Source organism: Sciurus vulgaris, assembly GCF_902686455.1.
Source record: "Sciurus vulgaris genome assembly, chromosome: 4".
In the NCBI taxonomy this organism is placed as follows: domain Eukaryota; kingdom Metazoa; phylum Chordata; class Mammalia; order Rodentia; family Sciuridae; genus Sciurus; species Sciurus vulgaris.
The window spans coordinates 38,130,907-38,146,316 of NC_136464.1; the positions used below are offsets into that span (position 1 = coordinate 38,130,907).

At 42.5% G+C, this 15,410-nt stretch overlaps 1 long non-coding RNA gene across 2 annotated transcripts in view; it reads left to right on the plus strand.

The window, feature by feature from the left end:
* The first annotated feature begins 339 nt into the window (after window positions 1-339).
* The window catches only part of LOC306660138, a 115,228-nt gene continuing 100,157 nt past the window's right edge, over window positions 340-15,410 (plus strand). The window contains exon 1 of one of the 2 annotated variants that reach the window (XR_013763556.1): window positions 340-703. This is a non-coding gene — a long non-coding RNA (uncharacterized lncRNA). Of the gene's footprint in view, window positions 704-4,485; window positions 4,864-15,410 lie in introns of those variants that run through there. The other variant, XR_013763557.1, reaches the window with a different exon arrangement.

Genomic DNA, 15,410 nt, shown 5'->3' on the forward strand with positions numbered 1-15,410 from the left:
ATGGCAAATGGGGACAGGTTGGACCAAGTGTCCAGTTCCAGTTCCACCGGATGAAAAAGTTCTGGTGATCTTCTGCACAACATAGTGACTGTAATTAATAATATTAATTTTAGCAATATTTAGCAATATTTCAAAATTGCTAAGAAAAATTTTTAATGTTTTCACTGCAAACAAATAGTAAGCATGTGAGGCGATGGGTATGCTAATTAGCCTGATCTGATCATTCCGCAATGTATACATGCATTAAAACATCAATGGCACCTCATAAATACATGCAATTGCTATTTGCCAATTTAAAAAATTTAAAGGAAGGTATATGCGACCTGAGTCATTGGAAACTTTTTGAGTAGTACAAGCTAAAGATTGTAATTTTAAGGCTAAGAGCTTTAAGGAGTTGGTGTGGAAAGACCAGAACTCAGTGGTGTGTATGGGACTAAGAAGGAGGAGCTTATCAGACTTTTAAAATGTGTGATGTATAAATAAGGAGGGAATTACATATGAGAGCAGGCTTTGCAAAGCTCAAAGTGAGGTGAAGTGTGAGGATTTATGTATTTATAGCCAGAACCCTGCAAGAGTTAATAGTGGGCCTCTGGCAGGGTTTCATTGTTTATTTATAGAAATTCCTTGGGGAGCAGAGAAGGGGAATGCAAGTGAAGAACATGCTCCTGTGCAGGAATGCGTATGGGACAGAGAGAGAGTGAAGGTAAGCAGGGGAAGACACGTAGCTACAGTTTTCCTCAGGCCTCCGTTTAATGCATGCTCCTGGCCGTCTTCCGGATCCCCTCTCACTCCCATGTCTTGCAGCTGTCTTAGTGCCACCTTCTCTGGCCAGTTCTGTCCGGACACCCTGTCTGACCTTGAGCTATCACCCAGTCCTTCTGTACAGCCTCAGCAGGGAGAGCCAAGCACTGGCAGAGGCCTCCCTGGAAGTGACTCACTGTGAAAGCTGCGCTTGTTCTCTTCAGAGGGCGAAGCTGGCTAAGACGGGGATGAGAGCGCTCCCTCGCCCAGCCCTACTCCCTCACAAGTTCTCTTTGGAAACTACCCTTTCCCTTCCTGGGATGACCTCCATCCTTAATGAAATGGGAGAAACAGAATGTCAGGGCTTGCTTCCTCTTCAAAGAAAAGAGGAGCACACCGAGGTGCATTTTAAAGGCTCTCTGGCAAGCCCGGAGTGGCGGGGAGGGGAGGAGGTCGACTTGTCTTTGCTTTGGTAGGTGGCTGGGAACCTGGCCCACCTCTACTTTCTCTGTGAAATGTGAAGGGCAGCGTGTCGTTCTGGGAGAGTCACTGCAGTTCCTCCAAATATAAACCTTGCTCCTCTTAGGGTCTTCAAGCGTGGGGTCAGTTGTGCTCACTGAACGTGTTTGTATTTAGAGGAAAGAAAGTTAGGCAGGAGCCACCAAAGAAGTTTGAGATAAGACCCCTGCTCTATTCCAGGGCCTATGCCCAGGACAGTGGAAAGCAGGGAAGGCTTAAAACATTGGGAACTCAAAGGCGTTGAATGAAAGCGTTCTTAAGGAGTGGGTGGCTGGAAATGACTTCTTGAGTAGAGACATGAATGATGGAATCTGGACAGAAGGAGAGGAAAAGAGATGGTGTTCTAGAAGGGCCCAGAGCATGAGAAGGGCACGAAGTGGCAATGATCATGGTGCGGTGGGAAAGTGGAGAGATAGGCATGTGTGGCCAGAGGGCAGGGGATGCAGCGAGGCTGAGGTACTGCCAGATGAGGGAGGTTGAAGAAAGTGGTCTTTCACTGTCTCCGTAATGGGGAAACAAACTGAAGTGTGCCTCTACCTGGAAGCAATGCAATGAGAGCAGAGGGTTAGGAGGTCTGGCCAGGGTGACTGAGGGAGGGAGATGGGACTCAGAAGGTCAGTTCTGGAGTCATGGTGGTGAAGCAGCTGAGGAGAGATTGACACTTGAGCTGGGGTGCAGTGGGCCTGATTGGATGTGAGGGGAGCAAGGCAGCCCCAGCCCCTCAAGGCAGCCCCAGCCCCTCTGCATTAGCTGTTTGGGGCCTCTGAGTAGAGAAGAAGAGAATATTGGTTGGGCTGGTTTGGTCATAGTTGTCCATTTAATGCAAAGTGATTTGCTGCTTGTGAGAATGACCCGTAGAATAGTGCCAGGTGCAATATGCTCTTGGTGCCTTCTAATCACCTTGGGGGTGTAGCAGCTATGGCTGTTTAGTTGTTTGTTTATATAGTAAACAGTGATGGCCAAGAACTGAAGGTCAGCACACATGCTTTTGATTTGGTTCAGTGAGTGGGTTTTTGATTCTTCATGGGAATCCAATTTGCAGAAATTTTAATTGCCAACTCTTTCATTAGGAAGGACTCATTTTTTTTAAGAGAATGTAACTGAACAGTGATGATTTCTGAGCAGTCAAAATCATGAATGAAGAACTTGCACTAAAATTTATCTATTTTTTAAATTTTATTTTAAAAATTCATCTATCATAAGGAGACATCTTCCTTAAGGCTTTCCTCAGATCCTAATTACCTTAAAATACCTCCTTTGTCTCAGATCACAGAACAATTGGAAAGTGTGTGTGTCAAAAATCAGTGTGGGTGGTGTGTGTGTGTGTGTGTGTGTGTGTGTGTAATGGTGGTGGTGGTCAACCAGCAACAGTGAAATGGAATAATTAATAATCAGAGAGAAAAGGACAAGTAAGGCAACTTTAAAAAAAAACCCCGAGAAGCATAGCCACAAGGTACTAAGTGTCTAAAAATCCAAATAACACATGAGGACATTTCTACATGGCATAATCACTGAGTTGCATAGTGATAACCTTAAATTATGATGAGAAATTAAAGAATTTTCTAGATATTCTGTTTAAGGAGACTAGGAAGGACATAACACTCTTCAGAATGATTTACATCTTTATGAAGCTCAAATGTCTTCCATAGCCAGCAGCTAATGTTATTAGTGAAGTGGATCAGGTGTATATAATAGAACTAGACATGAAAATCTAGTTTTAAAAATGTTGTCATGCCCACCAACACACATCTGCCAGCTGGATTTGGCCAGTGGGCTGCCACTGTGAGATTCCTGGTCTAAATGGTTAAATTTAAGTTGCAAGGCTGGAAGGCTTTTGGAGTATCCTGCATGAGAAAGAGTTGGCTTCCTAGATACAGCTAACCTCGCCCTGAATAATAAATATTTGGCAGGACTTGCCTAGCAGAGAAAATGTCAAACTTTCTGTTGTCTTTAGTGCATGAGGCCAGAAAGCCGATGACTGAACGGAAGCATAAGTGAGTCATTTCTCTTAAGAGATCTCAGACTTAACAGGGATATTAGCAATCACCATTGAGGAAGTTCCCCTCTCATTTTCTCAAATTTCTGTCTTTTTCTGAGAAAACTAACAAGCAAAACTCAAAACATCTCAAAGGGCCACTGTAAATATGACCATTCCTTTGTCCAGAGAAACCCTGCTTTCCGAAGCCAATTATTCCTTAATCCAAGTCAACCCAGAGATTGCATGGATATCCCGGCTTTAATTACATTTGCTCTGGGCAATTCGGAATTGCAGGAGCATTGAATGTCTCTTTAGCAGCTCCTTTGCTGTATTTGGGGAATCAAGGAAAACTGCCAGTGGCGCGAACAGCTGCCCTTTTGGTTTGTTTTCACTGTCGCCAGTCCCAAAGATGTGCTTCTTATTGGTTTTCAAGTGAGTTTGTTTTCACAAATCAATTTGCGTGTGATGGGATCAGATAAGCCCTTCCTACAGGAAAGAACAACATTCTGAAGTCTGACTTGTTTTTAGAAATCCTTGGCCCTAAATCAGAGTTGGAGACATATTTATATTTGGGGCTAAAAAAGACCAACTGAGACTTGGTAAACAAGGGAATGAACATGAAACTGGACCTGAAGGAGAAGAATTGCAGCTTTGACAAATGGCAACTTGATTTGGAAAAGAGATGCCTTTATTTAAACACCATCGTAGCCAAGTGGCCTGGGATGAAGACTTTGCCATGGGTCTTTGAGCAGACCACATGAGGTAGGGCTTTGAATTGCAATGGATCCTTTCATTTGCTACTAAATCAATCCTTTATCAAAACAGCACCGGCCTCTGAAAGAAGGTTTTCATATTGAAAATAGAGTTTACTTGCAAAAACTGGTTGAATCTATTATATAATTCAGAAGAATTTTCCTTTACGTCAACATTGCTGTGTTTGAACTGGCCTTGTGGCCCCTTATACATAGAAGGGTTCGATTTAGCTTCATTCCTTTTTGATCTCGATTGTTAAAGAAACCACAGTCTTGGTGGGATGTGTTCTACATTTTAAATTTCAACACATCATTTATCTTATTCTTCTGATTTATGCTTTGGGGATAACAGTGCAACCTTGTACAAGAAACAGTCATTAGGATGATCAACAGCTATTTGTCTGTGCTCATTGTGGTTTCAAATTAGGAATGAGTTGAAATGGATAAACCCAAGATATGCAGGTTTGGCAGCATTTTTGTTTGTCATTAATTAATCAAGGGAGGGTGGTTTTCTGCCTTGGGTTGCAGTTTGTTTTCTGACTTCTATGCGGGGCAAGAGGAGGGGTGGTGGTATCTGAGAGCTGCACACAATCCTTGCTGTGCCTCTGTTTAACAATTGCTGAGTGCTGAGCAGTCCCAGGCACTGGGCTAGACCCAAGATTCACAAGTGTGTATTAATGGGTACAGTCCCTGCCTACAGAAAGTCACAGTCCAGTGGGAGAGGCAGGTATTAATGAGACAGTCTCCCGTCATAAGTGGTTAATTATACACTGTTGTAGGTGTCATGCAGGAAAGCCACTGGTGTTGGTAGAGTTCTGAGGGAAGCCTGATGGGGGTCTTGGAAGGCTGACACTCAGCAGGAGGAGAAGCCAGGTAACCAGGTGAAGGCGGGGGAGTGGGGAAGGTGTGTATGTTCATGGATCGATCGTTGCGACACAGGAGTACAGGGCGCATGAGCAGCTCCATCTTGATTATGGCAACAATCGTCTTACCCACATGTCACCACAGGTTATAACTCCTAGCAAACTCCTACCTCTCATTGGAAGACACCATTTCAAAAGTTACTTTCTTTATGAAATGTTCTTTGAATCCTACAGATAGAATTACTCCCATGCTAGAACTTGACTTATACCCCTGATAAAACATTGGAAACCCTTTGTGCTTTGAATCTGAGAGGCAGTATATGTCCACAGAGCCAGGCTTTCTGAGTTCCAATCCTGAATCGACTATTCATTTGACCTTGGGAAAATTCCTTAACCTCTCCGCATTTCAGTTTTGACATCTGTAAAATGGAAATATCAATAGTACCTTCCTCAAATGTTTGATGGGAAGATTGGAAGAGTTAATATAAACACTATGCCCAGTTCAGTGCTTTGGACGTAGTGAAACTACTAATGAGACCTGTTCTTTTCTAAACATGTCTATTTCCTCATTAGTTTTGCCCAGGTGCTCAGAGCTGGCCAGAGTCCAATCAGGAACTCCACCTGTATCTATAACATTGTGTTCAGTGCTCATCCTGGAAAATCAGGCTGTCTTCAATCACAGTGCCACTCAAACTTTATGTGTACTTGAATAACCTAGAGATCTTATTGAAATGCAAGTTCTAATTCAGTTGATCTAGGTGATGATCTATGTAGCTGGTGTGCATATTGAGAATTAAGATCTATACCAACCTTAGTGAGCCCTCTGAGGCTACCTGAGGTCTGGGGAGAGACAGGAACCCGTGGAAGGAGGAGGAGACTCACTCTATAACACCTGCACTGGGCATTGCTCCCTTCTCCTGGTTTGGCCCAGTGTCTCATCTGCCTCAGCTACTCAGTTAGTATGAGGTGACTATCATCGTATTATCAGTAGTGGTTGGGTTATTGAGGCCTTTATCAGTTAGGATTCTCCAGAAAGAAGGAGATAATGAGTGAGAGAGATTTATTTTAAGGGACTGTAGGGCAGACTGACATGTTGGAAATTCAGATGAGAATTGATGTTGAAATTTCTAGTCTGAGATATGTTGGGAGGTCCAGGAGGATGGAAACTCGGCCAGAATTTCATAATGCAGAATTCCTTCTTTCCTGGGAAATATTAGAGTTTGCTTTGAGGACCTTCCTCTGATTAGACAAGGCCCACCTACATTATACAGTGTAATCTGTTTTACTTAAAGTCCACTGATAGATGCTGATCACATCTGCAAAATGCCATCACAGCAACATCTACACGAGTGTTTGTCCAAACAATTGGGCACCATCATCCAGCAAGCTGACACATAAAATGAACTAACATAAGCACCAAAGAGCATGGCCTGCTTCCCAGTCTCAATCATTCTTTTCATTTCTACTGTAGCCAACTGTGGAGAAATCCCTGTAAACCCCTGTCCCTTATGGAATGGTGTCTCCATGGGCATGACCCTCATCTTGGGGTTTGAAAGGTGCCATTAATGTTTGAGAGTTGCCTGTGATTGTGGTTTGTGCTCTGTTATAGCCAATTTGAGCCCAATTAACCAACTCTTTTGGCTAGGTTTCTTAGTGAAAATCAAGTTACTCCTGTTCAAGCAGTTGCCCACCTTGGAATGCTTGGCTCAGGGTTGAGAATTCAGGTCCTGTTTGTGTGGGGTCACATCACTGGATTGTAAGCAACAAGCAGTTCCTTCCAGGAGGTCTTGGATAGCTACTAAGTCCCCACTGTGATCTTGACCACATCTGGCCACAAAGACAGAGGTGAACCAATGTTCTGCTGTCCTTAGGGAAATGCTTCTTGAGCAAACACCACACTGTGGGATGGTGGCAGCAGGTACATTCAGACCTCACATTTACTTCTGTTCAGCTTTCCCAAGGCAATTTCCAGGCTGTGATTTCATTTTATGTTGTTTATAGTTTGGTGGAATAGTCAGGGTAGATGTTGTTAACTTCCATGTTTTCCTGACTTGGTAAAATGGTACCATTTGGAAACTGGCAAACTTCAGTTGGAATTCCCATCCATCTCTTACTAGCTGAGTGACCCTGGACAAGTTGCTTCAACTCAGTAGCCATATCTGCAATGACTACCTTGAATGTCACATAGCTCTGTCTCTTATCTAGTAGATGTTTCAAAAATGACAAATGAATTTTCATCACTATTGCAGTAGACATGCCTTGGGTGTTCCTACCCTATCACCCTTCCGCTGTGACTGTGCCTACCCGCAGCCCTTGAGGAGGTGCCAGCTGATATACCTGGGCTTGTACTGTGTGGTCTACCTCTCAGACACAGCTGATTGGGGAAGGAAAGTCACCTCACCTAGGATGGACTTGGATTCCTCTCCTGGGAATTGGAAATTGGGACTTGGGACCTTGAGGAATTGAACCTTGAGCAATGGAGAACTGAACTAAAAGGTTATGTGGAACCTAAATCCTTTTGATAAATCAGAACCTTTTCTTGGCTGGGTTCATAGGTAGTGTTTCTTGTAATAAGATCAGTGATGAGAAGTGAGCTGATAAAGAGATGGGGGTCTAAATGCAGCCTGGATGCCCGGTCCAAGGTTCATGTTCTTTGCTGCCTTGTCTGGTGAGTGCAATTGTAATGGTTGTTCTCTCTGCTCTTGGCTGCTAGGGAGTGGGCTGGGGAAGGATGTGTGGCATGGGAGGCTTGATGTGGAGCTGATTCTGTCTGACTTCCATGCAGCTGCTCCCTGAGGTTCAGCTCAGAATCATGAAGGTGTCTTTGATGTCTTCCTTCTTGAATTGGGCACCCGTTTTCAATGACCTCTCTGCCTTCTCTGAAGGAGAAAAGTTTCTGGGTTACTGGGGATGAATCCCAGGGGATTTGGTTTAACTTGGTTCCTACCCAATGAAATCATCTGGCTTGGAAGTCAGGTTTCTCTGACCTTTTGGTGCTGGCTGTGAACCAATGCTGGTAATAATCTGGGGCCTAAGGAGAAAGATAAATCTGAGGAAGACATAGGCATCCACCTTGAGTATTCCAGAGTGACTTGTCTGAGTTTAAAACTCACCATGGGCACCACCAGGGCTAAAGTGTGCATGAAACTGGGGTACTTCCTCAGACTTGCCTGACACATAAGGCAGAATGTCAAATATCCTGAGAGGGTTGGCTAGAATTGAGCTTTCAAACTTTGAGGGCATTGAAGGGCTAACCACATCAGAATCACAGAAATACTTTTGACATACAGATCCCTTAGCCCCTTTCTGATTCAGGATGTATGGAATGAAGCTTGGATTGTTCTAGTTTTAACAAATACTAGGTGATTCTAATCATCGGCCATAATGGAAACTACCCTCACGTAGATGGCCTTATGATGTCAGTCTAAAATTCTCTGAAATGGTCCTGCAGCAAATATGTTGCATGAGAAGTTTTTTAGTTTAAGCTCCAACTTCAAAATAGATGGTACTATAAGATAAAGTTATACCCCAAATTAATGTTTGAGTCCTAGCCCCCTAGACCTCAGAATATGGTCTTATTTGGAAATAGGATCTTTGTAGGGCTAGTTAGTTAAGATGAGCTTATATGGAATAGAGCAGGCCCCTAATTAAAAATAATTAGTGTTCTTATAAAAAGAGGAAATTGGACATAGAGACAGACAGAGCTAGAGAGAAGATGAAGTGAAGAACACAAAGGAAGAACACCTTGTGAATTATGCAGCCACAAGCCAAGGAACATCTGGAATCATCAGCAGCTGGAAGAGGCAAGGAAGCATCATGCCCATAGTTTTCAGGGGAGTAAGGTCCTACAAACACCTTGATTCAGACTTGTAAAGACTGTGTGCCTAACAATAAATGTTCACTATTCTAAGTCACCCAGCTTGTGGCACTTCGTTGCAATAGGCCTAGGAAACCAGTACTGATGTTTCTACTTTTTCAAGTTTTTCATATTAGCTGTTCCTCCATTTCATTCCTTTGAGTTGCTCCTGCTGCCCTCTTGGGTGTGAAATGAAGATTCCATGGGCCTGGGTGTAGTGTCTGGGAGTGTCCTGGTGGGTAGGGTGGGGTGGGGTGTTGAACAGGCAGGAAATCTCTGTTCCCCTGAGGAATGTGCCAGTACCCTATGAAGTCAGTAGGAAGCTAACGCCTTAAAGTACAAGTTGCTTCTCCCTTTTATTCCCCTTTGTGAAACTGACCATTTTCAGAAGCTAAGTATCTTTTAATACGTGCAAATTCTCTAAATTTGGAGACTGTGATTGTAGGTAGGTTCTTATTTTTTGTGTCCAGGTAAATTCATAGCACAGTAGTCAAGAGCCAAACTGCTGGTGTCTGGATCCTACTGGCTGTGTAGTTTTGGGAAATTTGCCTGGTCTGTGGGTCCTCATACTAGAGCATGCAGGGCTTGCTAAAAGACAGATTGCCCCACCCCTAGAGTTTCTGATCCAGTACAACTGAGGTGGGATCTGCAAAATTTCATTTCTAACAAGTTCCCAGGTGACACTGACATTGCTGGTCCTGGGACCAGCACTTCGAGAACTTTCAACCCTAGTCTCTCAGCCTCTGTTTTCCCGGCAGTAAAATGGGGTTTGTGATGTTTCCAAGTTATATATAGAGTTGTGATGCTTACATTAGGAGATGAATGTCAAGGCTTACTTAGCACATTGTTCTGCATGGAGCTCAGTAAATGTCAGTGGTCTTTACCTGTACTGACGTGAATTGAAGCCCTCTTCTGTGCTTGACCTGCTGAGTCTCTCCAAGATGTTCTCAAGTCAGGAAACATCCAAAGGGAATTCTGGATGGTGTGCAGAGAAATGTCACTTCCCCTTTGGATTGCAGAGGACTTAATTATTCTGAAATGAAGGAACACCTATAGCTACGTCAGGGTATGTCTGCCCTGTAAGCCAGTTATTTGGGTACTGAGTGGGGCCTTTGGGAGAGATGAGGCTCTAAGGATTGGAGAGAGGTTTCATCTCACCTTCAGGGGCATCAGTAGAAAGCCCTGACTGTCAGGCTCAGGAATTTGTGAGCATCCTGGTGCCCGGGCCTGCAGCCGGCAGCCTCTACTGCTCCACACCAGCACTGCCCATCTGCTCAGGAAACATTCTGAGGCCTGAGCCCTTTCCCACACTCCCAGCTCAACACAGTGATTGTCTTGGTGTTCAAGTGTCAAGTGTTAAGGTCTTTCAGAAGCCACTGTATATGTTTGCTATGCATCTCCTCCAGTCTGGGCTGAGCACAGACATACAGACTGTTAATGGCTTGGCCTTCCTTATCCAATATGACATCCTGGCACCCAGTCTCCTCATTAACTTGGTCCTTGGGATTCCAGCTTCGGAAGCAAGACAGTTCATGTCGATAAATAGTTCTTTGTCTCTGGGATTCTGGCCCCATCCAAGGACTGTGACTCTGCTTAGGAGCTGCTGTCTTGTTGCTAAGATTCTTGGCGCTCATTCAAGTTCACATTTCCCAGGATGGTGGAGAATAATGATTACAAAGCTCTGAAAATGTATATACTGATTTCATTTCAACACCGCTTAAAAAATAGCCTGAATTACCAAGAGGATGCTATTTCTAGTTGCATTTGACTTTTGTGTAGTTGCACTTTGAGGGCAAAAGTGAAGTCCTTTTTTTTTTAAAAAAATGTGTATTTTGGTGAAAGTGTCCCCCAAACAATATAGTGAGCTGTTCTTGAACACAACTGTGTGCCAAATAGCAATGAGAGGGACACTAAGAAAAGGCAAGATTCTCCCACTTTAATTAGAGGAGGTGAAGTGTACGATCTAAATGTCCTGTTTTACCTTTTCATGTTCTGGATTTTTTATTTGCCCCAAACATCAATCTTTCCCCTTTACATACTTGTCTTCCCTTATTGCAGGGCCACTTGAACACTGTGGAAATTATTTCAAGAGAGCTTCCTTCTGGTTGTATCTCCTTGGTGCCAAATTGTCTCTGCGTTGTCCCCAACCCCCTTCCTCAAATTCTAGTTCAGCTCCCCATGGGTACTTCAAACAAACAAGTTTTCCCATTACCATTAAGTTAATGGGAAGACTTATTTGTTTTCTTGTCTACTTATTTGTGAACTTTTCCTATCTAGTGCTTCCTCCTGATTACAGAGTTTACTTGTGTATTTATTCACTATCTCTCCCACTAGAATATCTAATCCTGTGGGTAGTGATCTTCTCAAAGTAGTTTGTCTCAGCCATCAAGTTAAATAGGCCAAAAAGAAATCAAGAGGGCAAACTACCTAGCATAGTATATACTAAATCTAAGTAGACTACAATTTATGAATATACTTTGAAGCTTGAGTGCTTTGTTTAGTACAAATAAAAATGGGGCCTGCTTTCTGGCTTGCCACCGTGGGAAGTCAACTCATAACTTACTCTATGTTATGAGATAATGCCGGCTAGAAAGTGTTTTTAAAAACCAGGCTTTCTGGGCTGGGGCTGTAACTCAGTGGTAAAGGGCTTGCCTTGCACCGTGTGAGGCACTGGGTTTCATCCTTAGCACTACATAAAAAAAAAAAAAAAAAAAGAATAAAGATACTGTGTCCATCTACAAGTAAAAAATATTAAAAAACCAGGCTTTCCATAACTAAATAGACTTTACCATACCATCCAGCAATCATCCTCCCCCATATTTACCTGAATGAGCTGAAAACCTATATCCACACAAAATCTTCACGCAAATGCTTCTGGCAGTATTATTATTGCTCCGAATTAGAAACAACCACGATGTCCAACCATGATGTCCTTTAATAGGTGAATGGATAAAAAATCATGGTACATCAGTGGAATATTATTCAATAACACAGAGATAGCAAGCCACAAAGAGCATGAGGGAAACTACAACATAATTGCCAAGTCAAAGAAGTCAGTCTGAAAAGGTTTCATACTACATGAAGTTCCCAACTACATGACCTTCTGGAAAAGGCAAAACTATAGAGATATTATAAAGGTCAGTGGTTGCAAGAGTTAGTTAGGAGTTGGGCATGAATAGGTAGACCACAGGATTTTTAGGGCAGTGAAACTATTCTTTATGATACTGTAATGGTTGATACATGACATGACATTTGGAAAGCTCAATAGAGGTTATATTCTATGGACTTTAATGAATAATAATGTGTCAATATTGATTGACCAGTCATAACAAATGTCCCATCAAGGCAAGATGTAAACAATAGGGAGAACTGTCTGTAGCAGGGGCGGGGTTAGGTGGGAGTGGGAACTGGGAGGGAATAGATGGGAACTCTTGGTACTTTCTGTTAAGTTTTTCTGTAAACCTAAAATATAAATCTACTAATGAAAAAAAACCACCCAGCTTAATCAATTTATTTATTGACTTATTTATTTTTTATTTCCAATAAAATCTACTGAGCCCTTATTTTATTTCAGGCCACAAATTTAAGGTAATCTATGGCCTTTGTTCACAGAGAGGGAGTTCCAACGCTGTTATTTAAAGAAACTCGGTTCTCTCCGAGGTTGAAATAGATAATAGCAAATGTTGCCAAAGGATGCTGTGGAAGAGGTCCCATGTCAAAGAACATGAAGCCTTCCATACCCATGTCCCAAAGGATAAAAAGTATACAGAGGTCAGGAACTTTATGCACATGGAAGCACAAACCTCTGCTAATGTTAGGTATGATAATAATACCCAGGAATAAACTACAGAGCAGAACTCAGGTTTAAGAAACAATATACTCATTCATATTTTTAACTGACAGTAAAACAGCTCGAGTACCCTGCCTTTATTCTTTAGGTAGAGGACAAATTCAATATTAATTATTAGTGGGGCTCCCTTTCTTCCTCCCATTAAAGTTAAGAGTAGAAGGGTGATTTCAAGATTCCAGGCTATGGGAACACGTGGGAGGCACCTGAACCGTAGCTCATGGAAGGTCCACTGTTGCATTATTCTTTTGCTTCCTTGGAGGTGTCTGGTGCTGTGACCTTCTGTATCTGCACAACAGTGCTTCTTAGAAGGGACTTCCAACTGTCCTGGTCTTATTCTACCTTGTAGACCTGAAGTTTTCTGTTGACCATAGACTTGATCACAGGGAACTTCTCAAGGCCATGCTCTGTGCTTAGTGCCTAGCCTTCAGAGGCATCTTGCAGTCACCTCCCACCCAAGGTCAGGGCATTGTGGGACACAGCATAGAGTAAAGTATAGGTTTCCACCTCTCAGATGCCTCCCGCCCTGTTGTCCACTGTTCACTCCCTCTAGGAAATTTCTTCTATAAGAGTCTACCTCCATCATGAATTACCATAGTTGTTATGGAAAATAGTATGGAAATTACTAAAAAATTAAAAATAGGACTGTCATATCATCAAACTATCTTACTACTAGGTATATGTCCAAGGAAATGAAATCAGTCTGTTGAAGAGACATCTGCCATGCCCATGTTTATTGTAGCATTATTCACAATTGCCAAGAAGTGTAAATGACTTGTGTCAATCAACTGATGAATGAAATATGTAGTACCTACACACAATCAAATACTATTCAGTCATGAAAAAGATAAAAACCTTGTCATTTGCAAAAACATGGATGGAATTGGAGATAATTGTGTTAAGTGAAATAAGTCAGGCACAGAAAGACAAGTACCACATGATTGCATGATCTCACTCATTTGTGGAATATTAAAATAAGTTGATTTCATAGAAGTTGGGAATGGTAAATACCAGAGATTGGTAGAGTACCAGAGATAGTATAATGGTAAGTACCAGAGATTGGTGTTATGGCTTGGATATAAGGTGACACCCAAAAGATCTTGTATTAATGCAGGAATATTCAGAGGTAAATGATTGGATTATGAGAGCTATTACCTAATCAGTCCATCCTAGTTTGAATGGACTAACTGGGTGGTAACTGTAGGCAAGTGGGTCACTAAGGGTATTCCTTGAAGGTTCATCTTCCCAGGCCCCTTTCCCCCTCTCTCTGTTCCTAGCCCCATGAATAGATCAGCTTTCCTCTGCCACACTCTTCTGCCATGAAGTTCTAGCTCACCTTGAGCCCAGGGCAATGGACTTGTCTGATCATGGATTAAACCTCTGAAACCAAGAACCAAAATAAACTTTTCCTTCTCTCAGTTGTTCTTGTTGGGTATTTTGGTCACAGTGAGGAAAAGCTGACTAACACAGCTTGAGGGGACGGAGGAGGGAGAGATGGGGAGAGATTGGTCAGTGGGTACAAGTTATAGTTAGGTAGGAGTAAGAAGTTCTGGTGTGCTATTGCAAAGGAAGGTGATTATAGACAATGATAATGTACTCCATATTTCAAAAAGCTACAAGAAAAGATTTTGACTGCTTTCACCATAAACAAATGATGAATATTTGAGGACATAGATATGTTCACTCTGATTTAAACACAATACAATGTATACATGGATTAAAACCTCATGTGGTACCTCATAAATATGTACCATTTTGATTTAACAGTTAAAATCATTTACATTCAACAGCAACAACAAAATCTACCTCCATCTGTTCCAGCCCTGTCTATCCCCCAACATGGTTAGGCTGTAGTACACAAAGTCTCCTATACTCTCCCTAGGTGCGGGAGAGTCTTGGATTTCTTGAAGTAAAGGGATAAAGGAGGAAGGAGAAGGGAAAAGAAAATGCCTTTCTTTCTTTCTTTCTACAAATACATTCCCCAGTTGGGTTAGCCTGCCACACTATAATTGCTAGTGGTAAGGAACTTAGCTGTCTTTATTTTTAAAATGAAACCACTTTTCATGAACCATTTATCAGTTCATGCCAGACTTCAGGCTCTGGGCCTGAGCCTTGGAAGATGCCCCATGACATCAAGCATCCAGACAATGGAGTCTCATCAACCTGGGGATGAGTCCAAAGACAGCACACAAGATTAAAACCTTATGCAGTCAAAATTCCCCAGGACTCTGCATAGAGAAAGTAACCCTTTGCAGAATTTCACTTAGCACTCCACAAAAATCTTATTTCTGGCATTCTATTATTTTACACTTTCTTTAGATGAGCCCTGGAGGAGCTGGTTGGTTTGCATGAAGATGTTCTAATGGATGGAAAATACTTGTCTGTAAACATAACAATCACCTAAAATGTCATGTGGGGCTCTAAGAGCAGTCATTGCTATGGGACCCATCTCAGTGAGGGATAGCAGACCTCCTTTTCACATTCATTCAGGGGCATATGTTCACGGAGTGCAATGCATGGTGAGGTCAAAGGCAGGATTTAAATTGTTCCCCTTTTCTTCCTTCTCTCTCCTTCCCTCTGACTGCACCTCTACTGCCCTTAGTACATTCAGTTTTCTTGGACTATGAAGAGACTCTGTGTTACAAACACCAGCCCGTTCTGAGTCAGGTCCCAGGCGGGTAGAACCACCCTCACTCTGTCAGCTCTGACCTTTCTGTTGGCACTCTTGGTGGGCTCCCATCTTGGATGGCCCCTGATGGGTCTTTCCGGTTTAGGGTTTTATTTTTTGTTGATTTCTTTGACTGTATGATCAGCCTTCGTCATTTAATCTAGAATGGTTTGGTATCAGTCATGC